This window comes from Pelodiscus sinensis, chromosome Z, assembly GCF_052426305.1.
Source record: "Pelodiscus sinensis isolate ZL-2025 chromosome Z, ASM5242630v1, whole genome shotgun sequence".
NCBI lineage: Eukaryota > Metazoa > Chordata > Testudines > Trionychidae > Pelodiscus > Pelodiscus sinensis.
The window spans coordinates 38,565,147-38,579,648 of record NC_143085.1 but is presented as its reverse complement, the minus strand read 5'-3'; the positions used below and the strand labels follow the sequence as shown (position 1 = coordinate 38,579,648).

Genomic DNA, 14,502 nt, shown 5'->3' with positions numbered 1-14,502 from the left:
CCCCAAGGAGGGGTATGAAGCCCGAGTTGGCCCAAACCCTGTTGCCCAGAGGCAAAGCCTGACCTCCACTGCTGTGGGGGGGGAGGGGAAGAGTGTAGGGGGAGAGGAAGTTAAAGCCCAAGGGCTTCAGACCCAAGCAGAGGGCCTGTAGCCTGAGAACTGATGCCTGGGAAATAAGTCCTTAGGCTTCAGATCTGGGTCTTGACTGTGGAACTTGTTTTCATTCCTGGACTCCAGCAAGTCTAAGGTAGCCCTGGCAATCCCTTTAAAAGGGGGTCCCAACCCACAGTTTGAGAACTGCACTAGATCGTCCCACCGCAGTGCTGATTAAATCTGCCTTGGTATAGCACTAATCCTGTAGCTATGCTGTTCCTTGCTTTGAACATTGTTGCTTGGCTATTGATACATTAAGTTACGGAAATTGAGAAGTAGGGATGTGAATGGTTAACTGATGGGCTGGAGCAGCACCCAGCCCACCGGGGCCAGGAGTCTGCTCCAGCCCTGCAGTGCCCAATGTGGCTGAGGGGCACTCCTGCCCTTGTTTACTTGGTTAACCAGTTAAACATAGTCTTTGAACAGTTAACTGACTAACTGGGATTTTACATCCCTATTTTGAAGGCAATGGTCTGTGTTGACATGGTGATTTTACTGAAAATACAGAGGTGTTCACTGACTGTACATGAATCTTAATGTTAAGTAAAACGTCTTAAAAGAACAGGCTTTCTCTCTAACCTTAGACTATCACTCGTGCTTCATGTATTCATCATTTATTTAGCTCTCAGGGTTGTACAGTAACATTCAACTAAGAGGTAACCTAGTGACAGACGATGTGGGAAAAGCTGAAGTGCTCAGTGCTTTCTTTGCCTCTATATTCATGGACAAGGTCAGCTCCCAGACTAATGCACTAGACAATGCAGAAGGAGAAGGAGGTAGACCGCCCTTGATGGGGAAAGAACAGGTTAGGAACTATTTAGAAAAGCTAAACATACACAGATCTATGGGTCTGGACTTAATACATCCGAGGGTACTGAGAGAGTTGGCAAATGTCATTGCAGAGCCTTTGGCCATTATTTTTGAAAACTCGTGGAGGTTAGGAGAGATCCCGGCTGACTGGAAAAAGGCAAATGTAGTGCCCATCTTTGAAAAAGGGAAGAAGGACAATCCAGGGAACTACAGACCAGTCAGCCTTACCTCAGTCCCCAGAAAAATATTGGAGGGGATCCTCAAGGAATCCATTTTGAAGTACTTGGAAGAGGGGAAAGTGATCAGGAATAGTCAACATGGATACATGAAGGGCAAGTCGTGCCTAACCAATCTGATTAGCTTCTGTGATGAGCTAATTTGTTCTGTGGATATGGGAAAGTCAGTGGAAGTGATATACCTTGATGTTAGCAAAGCTTTTGATTCCGTCTCCCATAATATTCTTGCCAGAAAGTTAGAGTATGGATTGGATAAATGGACTGTAAAATGGATAGAAAGCTGGCTAGACTGTCGGACCCAAGGGGTAGTGATCAATGGCTCAATGTCAGGTTGGCGGTCGGTTTCTAGCAGAGTACCCCAAGGATCTGTTCTGTGACTGGTTTTATTCAACATTTTTATTAATGACCTGGACGAGGGAATGGTTTGCACCCTCAGCAAGTTTTCAGGTGACACTAAGCTAGGGGGAGAGGTAGATACACTGGAGCACAGGGATAGGGTCCAGGGTGACCTGGACAGATTAGAGTATTGGACAAAAAGAAATCTGATGAGGTTCAACAAGGACAAGTGCAGAGTCCTGCACTTGGGACGGAAGAATCCCAAGCATTGTTACAGGCTGGGGACCGACTGGCTAAGTAGTAGTTCTGCAGAAAAGGACCTGGGGGTTACAGTGGATGAGATGCTGGACATGAGTCAACAGTGTGCCCTGGTAGCCAAGAAGGCTAATGGCATATTGGGGTGCATTAGGAGGAACATTGCCAGCAGATCTAGAGAAGTGATTATTCCCCTTTATACGGCACTGGAGAGGCCACATCTGGAGTATTGTGTCTAGTTCTGGGCCCCCAATTACAGGAAGGATGTGAATGAATTGGCGAGGGTCCAGAGGACGGCAACCAAAATGATTCCGTGGCTGGAGCATATGACCTACAAAGAGAAGCTGAAGAAGTTGGGTCTATTTAGTCTGCAGAAGAGAAGAGTGAGGGGGGATTTCATAGCAGCCTTCAATTTCCTAAAGGGAGGTTCCAAAGAGGATGGAGAGAGGCTGTTCACAGTAGTGATGGCTGGCAGAATAAGAAGCAATAGTCTCAAGTTACAGTGGGAGAGGTCTAGGTTGGACATTAGGAAAATCTATTTCACTAGCAGGGTGGTGAAGTACTGGAATGGGTTACCTAGGGAAGGGGTGGAATCTCCATCCCTAGAGGTGTTGGATTGACAAAGCCCTGGCTGGGTTGGTTTAGTTGGGATTGGTTCTGCCTTGAGTAGGGTGCTAGACTTGATGACCTCCTGAGGTCTCTTCTAGCCCTAGGATTTTATGATTCTGTGTGCTCTTCATTGTAAAATATTTTGTGGAAGTAAATTAATGCTGTTTTTTAAACCATTGATTTTTATCCACCCTGGTTCTAACTAATCACTATATGTTGGTCATGGAAGGAACCTCTCTCTCTGTCTCTCTGTCTCTCTCTTCCCCTCCCCCCCCCAGGTCCAATTATCACTGACCACACAGATTTTTTTTTTCCAGGATTATCTGTATAAATCTTACTTAATCAATTTCCTGCCCTGTGAACCTGTCCCTGGAGCACAATATATTCTGTTTTCCTGAGGTCTGTAATACCTATTTTAATTTCAGTTGTTGCGTTTCATATCTCTGACCTGTGATGTATCAAAAACCAGATACTTCTGGCCTTAAATTCTATGACTGGCTGAGTGCTGTTGTAAGATAGGATTAAATGGATGTGGCAATAAACTCCACAGTGTGGCATTTGTCTCCCCCAGTAAAGAACTTGTTACCTGCCTACCTAAAATGCAACTCAAAATTTGCCTAAAAGGCAGGTGATGTCAGAATGCAGATGCTCATTTAAGTCAAGATTCAGGGATGCAGTCTTGATTTTGGCCTTCATATTGTAGTTCATTATAGCCTGTGGATTCATAATAGCAGCCACAAGAAATTGGAGAATGAGAAGGAAAGTTTCTTGCAATTTTTCATATATTCTTGTTATTTTAAGTCCTACTCCATGGAGGGGAAACATTTTTCTTGGTGTTGAACTTCCTGCTTCTCATTGTCACTGGATGAACCCTTGCCCTTGTATTATGGAAAGCAGTGACCAAATTACCTTCTCTATACCATTCATTGTTTTGTACATCCTTTTGTCACTTATTTTGTCTCCCTTCAGTGTAAATCTCTTCACTTTTTTATATAGCTATTCTTCCAGGCCTCCAATCCATGTTCGTCACAGCTCTCTGAACCCCTCTAATTCTGTTCTCTTCCTACAGGTACAGCCCAACATGTAGCATTCTAGTTAAAGATACACCAATGTTTTATGATATGCTTTCAGTGTACAGTACTCCATTCCATTATCTGGCATAACATTTTGTTTGTTTTTTTGTCTATATGAGCAAAGACCTTCTTAGGGATGTGAATAGTTAACGGGTAAGCTGGAACAGTCAGCCCCCTGCCCGCCATCAGGAGACTGCTCCAGCCTGGCCAGAGTAGCCCCCGTTCACCGCAGGCCTGGGGTTGCTTCCTCCTAGTTAGAGTGGCTCCCAGCCTAGGGCACTCCAGCCCTCCTCTGTTTTATTGGTTAACCGATTAAGCATAACGTTTAACCAGTTAACCGAAATTTTACATCCCTAATCTTCATTGAATTGTGCACAAAGTTGACTAGGTTTTTCCTCTAAGTTGTTAATTTAGATTACAATCCAGTAAGCTATATGAAGAGTTCAGATGATTTATTCCAATGTATATTAATTTGCATTTATAAGCTTAACTTCTGCTGTGATGATATGTTGATATCCATTCACTTACACTAAAAAAATACTATTTTGTTAATAGTGGCAAGCCCCCAGCTGATTGGGGAATGGTGTGAACTGCATCAAGAAGAAAGCTGTATCCCGTTCTCCAGGTTGGGGAGAACTGCCACAATATGAGATCTGTTGGCACAAAGAAATATTTCAGGAAGATTCATTTTCTGCTAATGACTGGGTTCCAACAACTTTCTGATTTGGTTATAGTCCTGGAGGGCTTGCCTGGTGTTGAACAACGGACAAAAGAAAGTTGCTATTTTCTTGAGACTTCAAAGGCTGCTTTATTACGAATGAAAAATATTGTTACAAAAAAAAAGATGGAGTCTGAGTCAGATACAGCTGTTCAGAAATCATATTTTTAATATTGATTATATTTGCATATTCAGTGTTACTGTAGATCAAACTGAAATGTTGTCTTACAGGCTTATTCTTTAGCTGAATGAGGAAGTTAAACATTTACTTGATTAAATATGAAATATTGCCATCGTTCAGTATCCCATTACTTTTTCTGCACCAGCTCTTTTCCTGTAGCTTTTATTTTCAGGGTGAGCCGCTTGCTTTAAATATTAGTTAGGAATGTTTTTAATCTCTCTGACGACAGAGATGCCACTTAGTTCACAAATTTTATACAACAATTTAGATTAACAGCAGCCTACAATACATTATTTTTGGTCTGGATCAGGGGTGGGCAAGACGGTGTCTGTAAGCCGAATCCAGCCCACCAAGCCATTTGATCCAGAGTGCTGCCACCCTGCCAGTTGAGACCTGGGGATGGGGGAGCATGCAAAGTCTCCCCCTCTCCTCCCCCCCCTCAGAGCAGGGGTGTATGGCAACTAGAAGGAACCTCTAGCTGTTCAAAACAGCTGGTGGCTCCCTCTAGGCACTGCACACCCCTGGCAGTGCAGGAGTGGGGAATAAGACTACACATGCTTCCCTGCCCCTAAGCCAATGGGCCACTCAGGGTCTGTGGGCAGGGGAGTATGCAAAGTCTCCTGGACCCACACCTTCTGTGCAAGGTTCCCTCCTTTCTGGGTGGTCTACAACCACTTCCAAAATTCATGAAGTGGCCCCCCTTCAAAAATCATTGCACACACCCCGGTCTGGATTCATATTGAAGAGGGTTACTCAATACTTGGCTTTTAAAAACTCAAAAAATAGCATTTACCAATACATCTATAGCTTAGAACTAAAACTCTTCCCAAGTGGAGATTTTTACTCAAAAGGTGCCAGGCTTAATATTTTTTTTCTCTTCTAGAAACTTTCCCCAATGGTTAACTTAAAAAAAAAATCTACTTAGGGTTTTTCAAGACTGTGGTGACATGGTAGATTTTTTTTTTTCATTGCTATCTAGAAAAGTGAGGTCCCCTCCCTTCTGCTTCACTTGTTTCCTTCTTGTTGTCTCTGGCTTCCCTTTCTTATCTGAATTTCTTTTCTTTCTCTCTTCCCCACACTGAACACAGTGCCCCAAACAGCCCATGACATAGAGAAGGCTACTATGACTGCCTCTATAGTGCTGCTCTAACTGCTTTTCTGTGGCTATGAGCTCTAGACAGCAAATACCTGATGATGGAACTGGAGGACATTGACACGCGTTCATAGTTTAGTCCTAGAATAGTCTTGGAATATTCTAACCATACAGATGCATCTTAGAGTATGTCTACGCTACAGAGTTTTGTTTGAAAAACAGATTTTTTTCCGACAAAACTTGAGGAATGTCCACACTGCACTTGCGTTCTTCCACAAGATAATCAAAAGAACAGAGGGGTCTTCCTGGCATTGGTAATCCTCATTCTACGAGGAAGAAGCCTTTTTCCAAAAAAGCTCTTTCACAAAAAGGCGTATGTGGACGGGGAAGAGGGCGTTCTTTTAGAAGAAGAGGAAAGAGGTGCCCTGGTGGCCATTCCGTCCATAGCAATCACAGCTTACATGTGAGGCAGCATCCATTCAGTGTGGACACTCTTTCGAAAAAAGAGATGGCTTTTTTGATGTGCTTCTGCAGTGTGGACACTCTTTCAGAAGATCTCTACCGAAAAAAACTTCTTCCGAAAGAAGCCTGTAGTCTAGACCTAGCCTGAGAGTGAGTATGTACTCATCTATGCAGTTCTCCTACTCTTTTTCTGGAAATAAGTAGGGACTGAGGAGCATCAGACTCTGCAGGAGGTAGTTGCGTGCTGGGGTTGAGGAGTTTGTAACTATGAACAGAAAGGCTGATGTTAGGAGCTGCTTTGACTCTGACATCTGAGAGAGTTAGTGAGGAGATGGCTTGTGGCTGTAAATTGCCCCTTAGGAGAAACTGTTATGAGCATATTACAATAACAATCTCTTTCAGTTTGTGTAAGGGGATAATGGCCCTTGCAATTATGCAGCAGAAAAATTTTCATATTTTATGTAGATTGAAATGGAGACTATTATGATTAAAAATATTGATTAGCTTAGAGCCAAGAACCAATCCCTGCAGACCTATTCCAAACACCTCCCCGTCACTGGCAATCCCCTTTTTACAATTATGTTTTGAGAACTATCAGATCGAAAGCTATCTAATGTGTGCCATGTTAATTTGTATTCTAGTTTTTAATCAAAATGTATGGTAGCAATTAAAAAACTTACAGAAGCCTAAGTACATTACATCATCATCTTTTATCAACCAAATTTGTAATGTCATCAGAAATGTATCAAATTAGTTTCACAGGATCTATCTTCCATAAATCTTTCTCCTACTCCATTTGCTTGTAACAATTTACTATACTAAACAAATAGAAATCCAGACTGTAAATCTGGTACAAGAACTATCCTTTTGATAATTGTTTGTACAGATCTAGCAAATTGGAGCAGAGAGCTGATTGCAATAATACTTGTGCAAATAAATAGCATCCCCAGTTCTGTCAGAAGTTTCCAAGCATATCCAGAAGGAGGATGGCATATCCAACAAGAATTTCTGGCCCAGATTTTAGGCATTATTTCCAATGCTAGCCATGTTTGTTTGGGCTTCTGGTGGCTTGTCTCAATTATTCTGTGCATTTATTGTCGTCTTTAAAAGTGCTCATCTAGCCTGTTCTCTAACCAGGGATAACAGGTCATAGGATTAGGTTCCTTTAAATGATCACACTCACTTTTCCAGTGAATTACACTGAGAAGTGAATGAATATCAAAACATATATTTATATAGCATTCTAGTTAAATTCTAAAGCTGCAGTGGAGCTGTTCTTTTAACCAGGGTTGTAGTTCAGAGCACTCTTCAAAGCAGATGCTGATGCAACGGGAGAGGCTTCTGGTGCATCCAAGTACCACCACCAGATAGTGACATGTACCATTGTTCATTTAGAATGTATACAGACTGCATTTGTAGCACACTGTCACCACCGTTCTAGGAGATCCAAGGCTGTTTCTAAATGCAAAGAATATTCTTATTTACAAGGACCGAGACTTGTGTGTCTGCATGTATTTTTTCACTTTCTGTTGTACTTGGGTTTATTAGAACAAATAGTTTTTTATGACCATATAAACCAGCTTTAATTTTAGAAAAATTTCATTTAGAATATCCCTACACCTAACATGCTAGTGTTCTTACCTAGTTTAATAGTCTAGAGCAAAATGTTTTGAATAAAATCTGTTCTTCCCTTTAATATAATTTTATTTAAGTCCCTTCTCTCATTTAATCAACCAACCTTCTACCTGGGCAGTTTAAATACAGCAATGATAAACAGTCATCAAAATATGAAATACCAAAGTAACTTGTAGTATAAAAATACTTCTGTACAAATTTGATTTAAACCACAAAAAAAAAAGGATTTAAACCAAGTTATCAATAAAGTGAAGACTGACTGCTTAGAGTGCACTTAATTTTGGAAGTCTGAGGTGTAGCCATGTCAGTCTGTAACTGAACAAAACTTAAACAGCAAATTGTCCTGTAGTACCTTTGAGACTAACAAAAATGTAGCTGATATCATGGGTGTTCCTGGGCATAATCCACTTCTTCAGGTTAATGGAGCAAGAGGTTCAAAGGTACGAATAAATAGCAGAAAAAGTATCCGTGCTAAATGAGGCTAATAAAGTAGGTTATCAGTGCCCAATACTTTGCTTTTGACATTTTTATGGCTGACCTGCTCAGTTCTCGACCTCTTATATCCTTAATCTACCTACGCTGCATTGACAACATCTTCATCATACGGACCGACGGCCAGGAGACCCTTGAAGAATTCCACAGGGATTTCAACATTTCCACCCCACCATCAACCTTAGCTTGGCTCAGTCCATGAGAGATCCACTTCCTTGGCACTACAGTACAATTATATGATGGACGCATTTCCACCACCTTATACTGGAGACCTACCAACTATTATACTTACCTGTATGCCTCTACCTTTCATCCAAGATGCATTTCCCAATCAAATTGTTTACAGCCAGGCTCTAAGATATAGCCGGATTTGCTCCAATCCCAGAGAGACAAGCACCTAAAAGATCTGTCAGTCATTCTTAAAACTTAAAAGGAAGTGGAAAAACAGATTAACAGAGCCAGACGAGTACCCTCAGCTTCTTCAATATAGATCCAGCAAACAAAATAACAGAGCACCACTAGTCATCACTTACCGCCTCCAACTTAAATTCCTCCAGCGCATCATTAAAAACCTACAACCTGTCCTGGAAGACGACTCCTCACTCTCACAGACCTTGGGAGATAGGTAAGGATTGGCCTATTGACAACTTCTTTACCTGAAACAAATTCTTTCCAGCAACCACGCTGCTCGCCTCTATCATACTTATCCAGGAACCCACTCTTGCAATAAACCCCAGTGCCAATTCTGTCCACACATCTGTCCACACAAGGCACATCATCACAGGACCTAACCACATAAGCCACCACATCAGAGGCTCATGCAGCTGCACATCCACTGATGTGATCTGTGCCATCAAGTGCCAACAATGCCCCTCTGCCATGTATATTGGCCAAACTGGACGGTCTCTGCAACAAAGGATTAATGGACACCATTTCAAATATCTGATTTGTAACTCACAGAAACCTGTTGGGGAACATTTTAACTTGCCTGGACACTATGGATCTAGAAGTGATTATACTACTACAAAGCAATTTCAAAAACCAGCTAGAGGGAAAAGCTGCAGAACTTGCCTTCATCTGCAAATTTGATGCCTTTAATCAAGGTTTGAACAAAGACATGAATTGGATGGGCTGCTACATTCAGCACCCAATAACATCAAAAGTGAAGTATCAAGCACTTACAGCCCACACTATTAGCCTCATTTAGCACGGGCACTCTAATTGACAAGATTTTTTTCCCTTTTTTCTATTTATTTGTACCTCTGGACCCCTTGCTCCATTCATCTGAAGAAGTGGATTGCTCACACAAAAGCTGATTATACCATCTACATTTTTCGTTAGTCTCTAAAGTGCTGCAGGACCATTCTTTATTTTGGAGTAATCCCCATTGAACTCATTGGCTCTTCAGTTTTTCTCAAAAAATGATATAGTTTGTGGTTTCTGTGGGAAAATTGAGTTATGCTGAAGTAAAATAGGGGAAAGACTTATGGTATTGCCATTATGAATTGTGGCCCTGATGTTCCAAAATAAGGGGCATGTATTATGTAATATAAGAAAATGACAGTAGCAACTGGCAACTCTAGATTTCTCTTACTGCAGGAGTATTGTATACTTGGGTGATAGATTCTAAACCTAGTTAATTAATTAAACAAGCTGTAAGCATTAGCTAAGCTAAACTCTTTTTTTTCCTAGTAATATCCAACAAAGCACAATAGCTTGGGAATTTACTTGTCAAATCATACTTGCATTAAAAGGCATAGTCTTCAAGAATAATGCATTGGAAAGTGAATTATTTAAATTACTAACCAGTTGATCCATTCAGCCATATCCACATCTGCATCAAAATTATTTTTTCCCAATAAGCAGTTTTCCTTAAGATGTTTCATTCTTGCAACTAAGCCTTGCATCATTTTCTTGTATTGCTTACACTTGATATGTTTTGCTTTCTTACCCAGGAGATCAGTGTCTTCAAAATATTCCTAGATAGTGTGTCTTACACTCAGAAGCTGTGACCGTTTTTCTGTAGCAAAAGTGTGAAGGGAACATAGGAAGCTGTGTATGTGTTGAATAAGGTCTTCCATTTTTATTTCCAGCTCACTCCACTTTCCTTTCTGTGCTGACTTTCCTATATATTGTTTATGTCTTTAAGAGATCTTAAGTAACTCCTCTGCTATACTTTGCCAAGATCCACTACCACATATGCAAAGAACAAAAACAATCCTATCCAGCCTACATCTCTTTGCACATGCTACTTTTTGTTCTGCTGAGAAACAGAAATTGAAAGCCCAGAACTTTCAAGAAGAAAGAGCTAGTTGTTAGGCTGGCTAGACTAGAGCCATTTAATTTTTTTTTGAGACTTGTAAGTGTAGGTGTAGTGCATTTGTGATGAGATTTAATTGTAACTTATTTTTAAATGAGAAATGTAGTATTTATTTTTTTAAATAAAAAATCCAACTTATATCAATTTGATTTTTTTAAATCTATTTTCATCCATCCTGCTTCTGTACTATTAATGTACCTTGAAACTCATTTAAAATGTTTGTTGCAAAGCAAATTTGCTTTTGTTCTTTCAAAAGGATTGCAAAAAATGCATGCTAGCATTATACTTCAGAATACCTGGGAGCTGGAGATTCAAGAAGGCAACAGCTGTCTTCTCTTCCAGTATTCAGAAATAACTAATGAGATGAGAAGTCTACAGCTGGTGGCAAGCACAGTAAATCAAAAGCCAAGGGCTTCTTTATGTTCAATTTTCCCTTTCCCCTGTGGAATCCTAAGGAGACAGAATATTAACAAAGCCAGCAGGCTGTCTCATTCCATGCTATTGCTTATTTGCAGCTATAATTGGGAGTTAAGGTTGTGTACTGTATGTTGAAACTGTCATATATGAAGGAATATACTTGCTCACTGTGAGAGCCTTATAGAAAAAAGAACATGCAAACACTTTCACTGCTGTATTCCAGCAAAATCACAAATGAATATAAACTTCAGCATACAGAATATTATTGTATCAAATTCTGAGATTTGTATTATAGGAACTCAGTCTCAGGATAAAATATATGGTTTACATTTATCTGGCACTGATTTGTGAATGCAAACATGCAGTGCTTTTGTGCCTTCTTTTACTTGTGAATGTGGTAGATAAAGCTCTCTGACCAAAGTAAACGCCATGGAGTGCACTTTCATAGAATTGCTTTCTTGGCCTTTTAATGTCTTTCAAACAGGAAGAGGATTTTCACAATTCCCAGTGAATGTAAAGGATGGGGTCTCAAGGTTTGATCACCTAAGGGGGAGGGCAATAGAGTTCAAATTGATGACCAGACAGGCATGACCAGGCATTGTGGGAGACACAGTAGAGGCCAGTCACGGTTCCGTACTATACCAGGGTGTCCACACTGGCACCCCAGTGTTGTAGCCAGTGCACTGCAAGCGCTACACCTCTTGTTGAGGTGGTGTACCTAGAGTGAGGAGCCAGTGTGCGAGGGGAATGAGAAGAGTGACCTTCTCTTCTGCTTCTCAGAGATCTTGTCATTGAGGGTTTTTCTTTTTTGCTTCAGTTCAGGGAAGGGGTGTGACTGGTTAACCAGTTAGCATTATCCTTACCGCATGATGCTTATTGGTTACAGTTAACCAGCAGCTCAGCTGGGCTGGAGTGCCTGTTCCTCCCCCCCCCCCCACACCTGCCCCTGTTTAAGTGGTGGTTCATGTTTAGCTGGTTTTTAAACTGTTAACTGCTTAAGTGGGATTTTACATCTCTAGTTCCAGAGCCATGTCAGTGAAGGTTTGGGGGATTTTTTTGCTGCTTGATTTTTGGCCAAGTTTGTATGGGTCAGTGACCCCTGACCCCTTTAACCAACAGATGACATTGTCATGTAATAGTGTCCCAGGCATTTAAGTAGGCTTGATAACAGATGGCACCATGATGCTATCAAAATGCATGCTATGACCTACCTCTGCACAGTCTTGCTGGAATATTTGAGGCAAATGGACAATCAGTTGGCTGGCTTGCTGTTACTATAGTGTATCATGGAGTCTTGTGCTCTTGTTACTTCTCCATCCTTACTAGTGGTATGCTTCTATAAGGCTTTTCCTGTAATTGATCTTTGAGTAGCTTTCTTGTAATTGACATTCAAAATTGTGTCTGGCACTCCAGGAGCACTTTTATCCTACCACTAATGGTTTCTTCAGACTTGTTTAAGTCCTAGCTCCTTAATCAATATCTTGCTTGATAATACAAAGATACACTCCTAGAAATGGAAGGGTGATCTAGAGGTGATCAAACCTGTCCCCTGCCCTTACGGCAGGACCAAGCACCATAGTTCGTCCCTGACAGGTGTCTGTCCAACCTGCTCTTAAATATCTCCAGTGAGAGATTCCACAACCTCCCTAGGCAATTTATCCCAGTGTTTAACACCCTGACAGGTAGGAAGTTTTTCTAAATGTCCAATCTGAATCTCCCTTGCTGCAGTTTAAGCCCATTGCTTGTCCTATTTATTATCAGAGGTTAGGGAGAATAATTTTTGTCCCTCCTTGTAACACCCTATAAATGAGGGCTATAGAAATGCTTAAAGTCCATTATAGCTTGTAAACATTTAGAACCTTTGGTTTTGTTTAGCTTTAACTGAGTTACTTGCCATTTTTCTATATTATATTGTGCAAGTTGGTAGAAAAACGTTCTATGCTGTTGCTTAAAGTGAACAGTTCAGTCTCAGGTTAGAGTATATGGCCTACCTCGTTCCTTCTCAGATATTTTATAGCTGCTTCTGCTGTAATGTCTACAAAAAAATCAGCCAATCTGCGATTACTAGCCTGAGGGAGTGTTGTGGGAAGTTGATAATTACAAGAGTGCATATATAGTGTGTATACTCGGTCAATTCAGACTGTAAGCTCTGTTGACCAGGGTAGTATCTTCCTGTGATTTTGTACAATATTTAATATAATGAGTATCTGGCTCAAAAGGGAACTCGTGGGTCCTAGTTATGTAAATATGTAACAATAGCGAGATCTTTGTCTGCATACAATGGAGAAGCTGCTCAAGGTGGGGGAGTAACAAAATACATGGGAGAACAAAACCCTTTTCCAGAGTGCTCCAAAAGGATGCAAAGGAAAGACAGTGAAAATAGTGAGAGGCCAGTATGGTTTCATCAGGAGCTCTGTCATTTCCTGAAAATTGAACAGGAATTCTACAAAATGTAGAAATGGGCAAATTGACAAGGAGGAGTGAAAAGAATAGCCCACAAATATAGGAACAAAACCAGCAAGGCTACTGCACAGAATGACTTACGCCTACCAAGGGACATAAGGCAAGGAGAGGTTCTTTAAATACATTGATTTAGATGATGGCATAGAGAATACGCTTATAAAGTTTGCAGATGATACCAAGCTGGGAGTGGTTGCAAGTGCTTTGGGAGATAAGGTCATAATTCTAAATGATCTGGAGAAATGGTTTGAGGTACATAGGATGAAGTTTAATAAGGACATATGCAAAGTACTAAGAAAGAAAGATCCATTTCACACATACAGAAGGGGAAGCGACTGTCTAACAAGGAGCAATGCAGAAAGGGATCTAGGGATCATAGTGGACCACAAGCTAAATATGAGTCAACAGTTTGACACTGTTGCAAAAAAAGCACAAACAATTCTGGGATGCATTAACAGGAATGTCATGAGCAAGATATGAGGAATCATTCTTCCACTCTACTCTGCACTGATTAGGCCCTAGCTGGAGTATTGTGTCCAGTTCTGGGCACCGCATTTCAAGAAGGATGTGGAGAAATGGAAGAAGTTCAGAGAAGAGCAACAAAAATGATGGAAGGTCTAGAAAACATGAGCTATGAGAGAAGGCTAAAAGAATTATGCTTGTTTAGTTTAGAAAAGAAGACTGAGAGGAGACATGATGGCAGTTTGCAAGCTCCTAAAAGCTTGTTACAGGAGGAGGGAAAGAAAAATTGTTCTCCTTGGCCTCTGAGGATAGGACAAGAAGCCATGGGCTTAAATTGCAGCAAGAAAGGTTTAAGTTGATTAGCTGATGCAGTCTCAGAACTCATGAAGGACAATTGAGGTCCCAGAAGACGAAGAGAGCAAATGTAGAATCTGTTTTTAAAAAGCATCAGAGGACCTGGGAAATTAGACTACATAGCTGAATATGAGAGACACTGGCTCAGATTATTAAAGTAGTTTGTAAACAGACTAGAAGATAATTGGGTTATGAAGAAGTTAGCATGGATTTGTCAGGCGCAAATCATGAAGATCTGTTAGCCTTTTGGATGGGGAGAAACAATAGATGGTATATATTGGTTTTAAAGAATGCATTTGGTACAGTCCCACAAGAAAACTAGGGAAATGTGGTCTAGATGAGAACCATAAAGTGGATGCACAACTGATTGAAAGACCATGCTCAAAATAATTATCAGTAGTTTGCTGTTAGATTAGGAGGGTGTATTGGGGGCGGG

At 40.9% G+C, this 14,502-nt stretch overlaps 1 protein-coding gene across 1 annotated transcript in view; it reads left to right on the top strand.

The window, feature by feature from the left end:
- The window catches only part of PITPNB (phosphatidylinositol transfer protein beta), a 77,846-nt gene that overhangs the window by 39,113 nt on the left and 24,231 nt on the right, over positions 1 to 14,502 (top strand). The window lies entirely within an intron of this gene.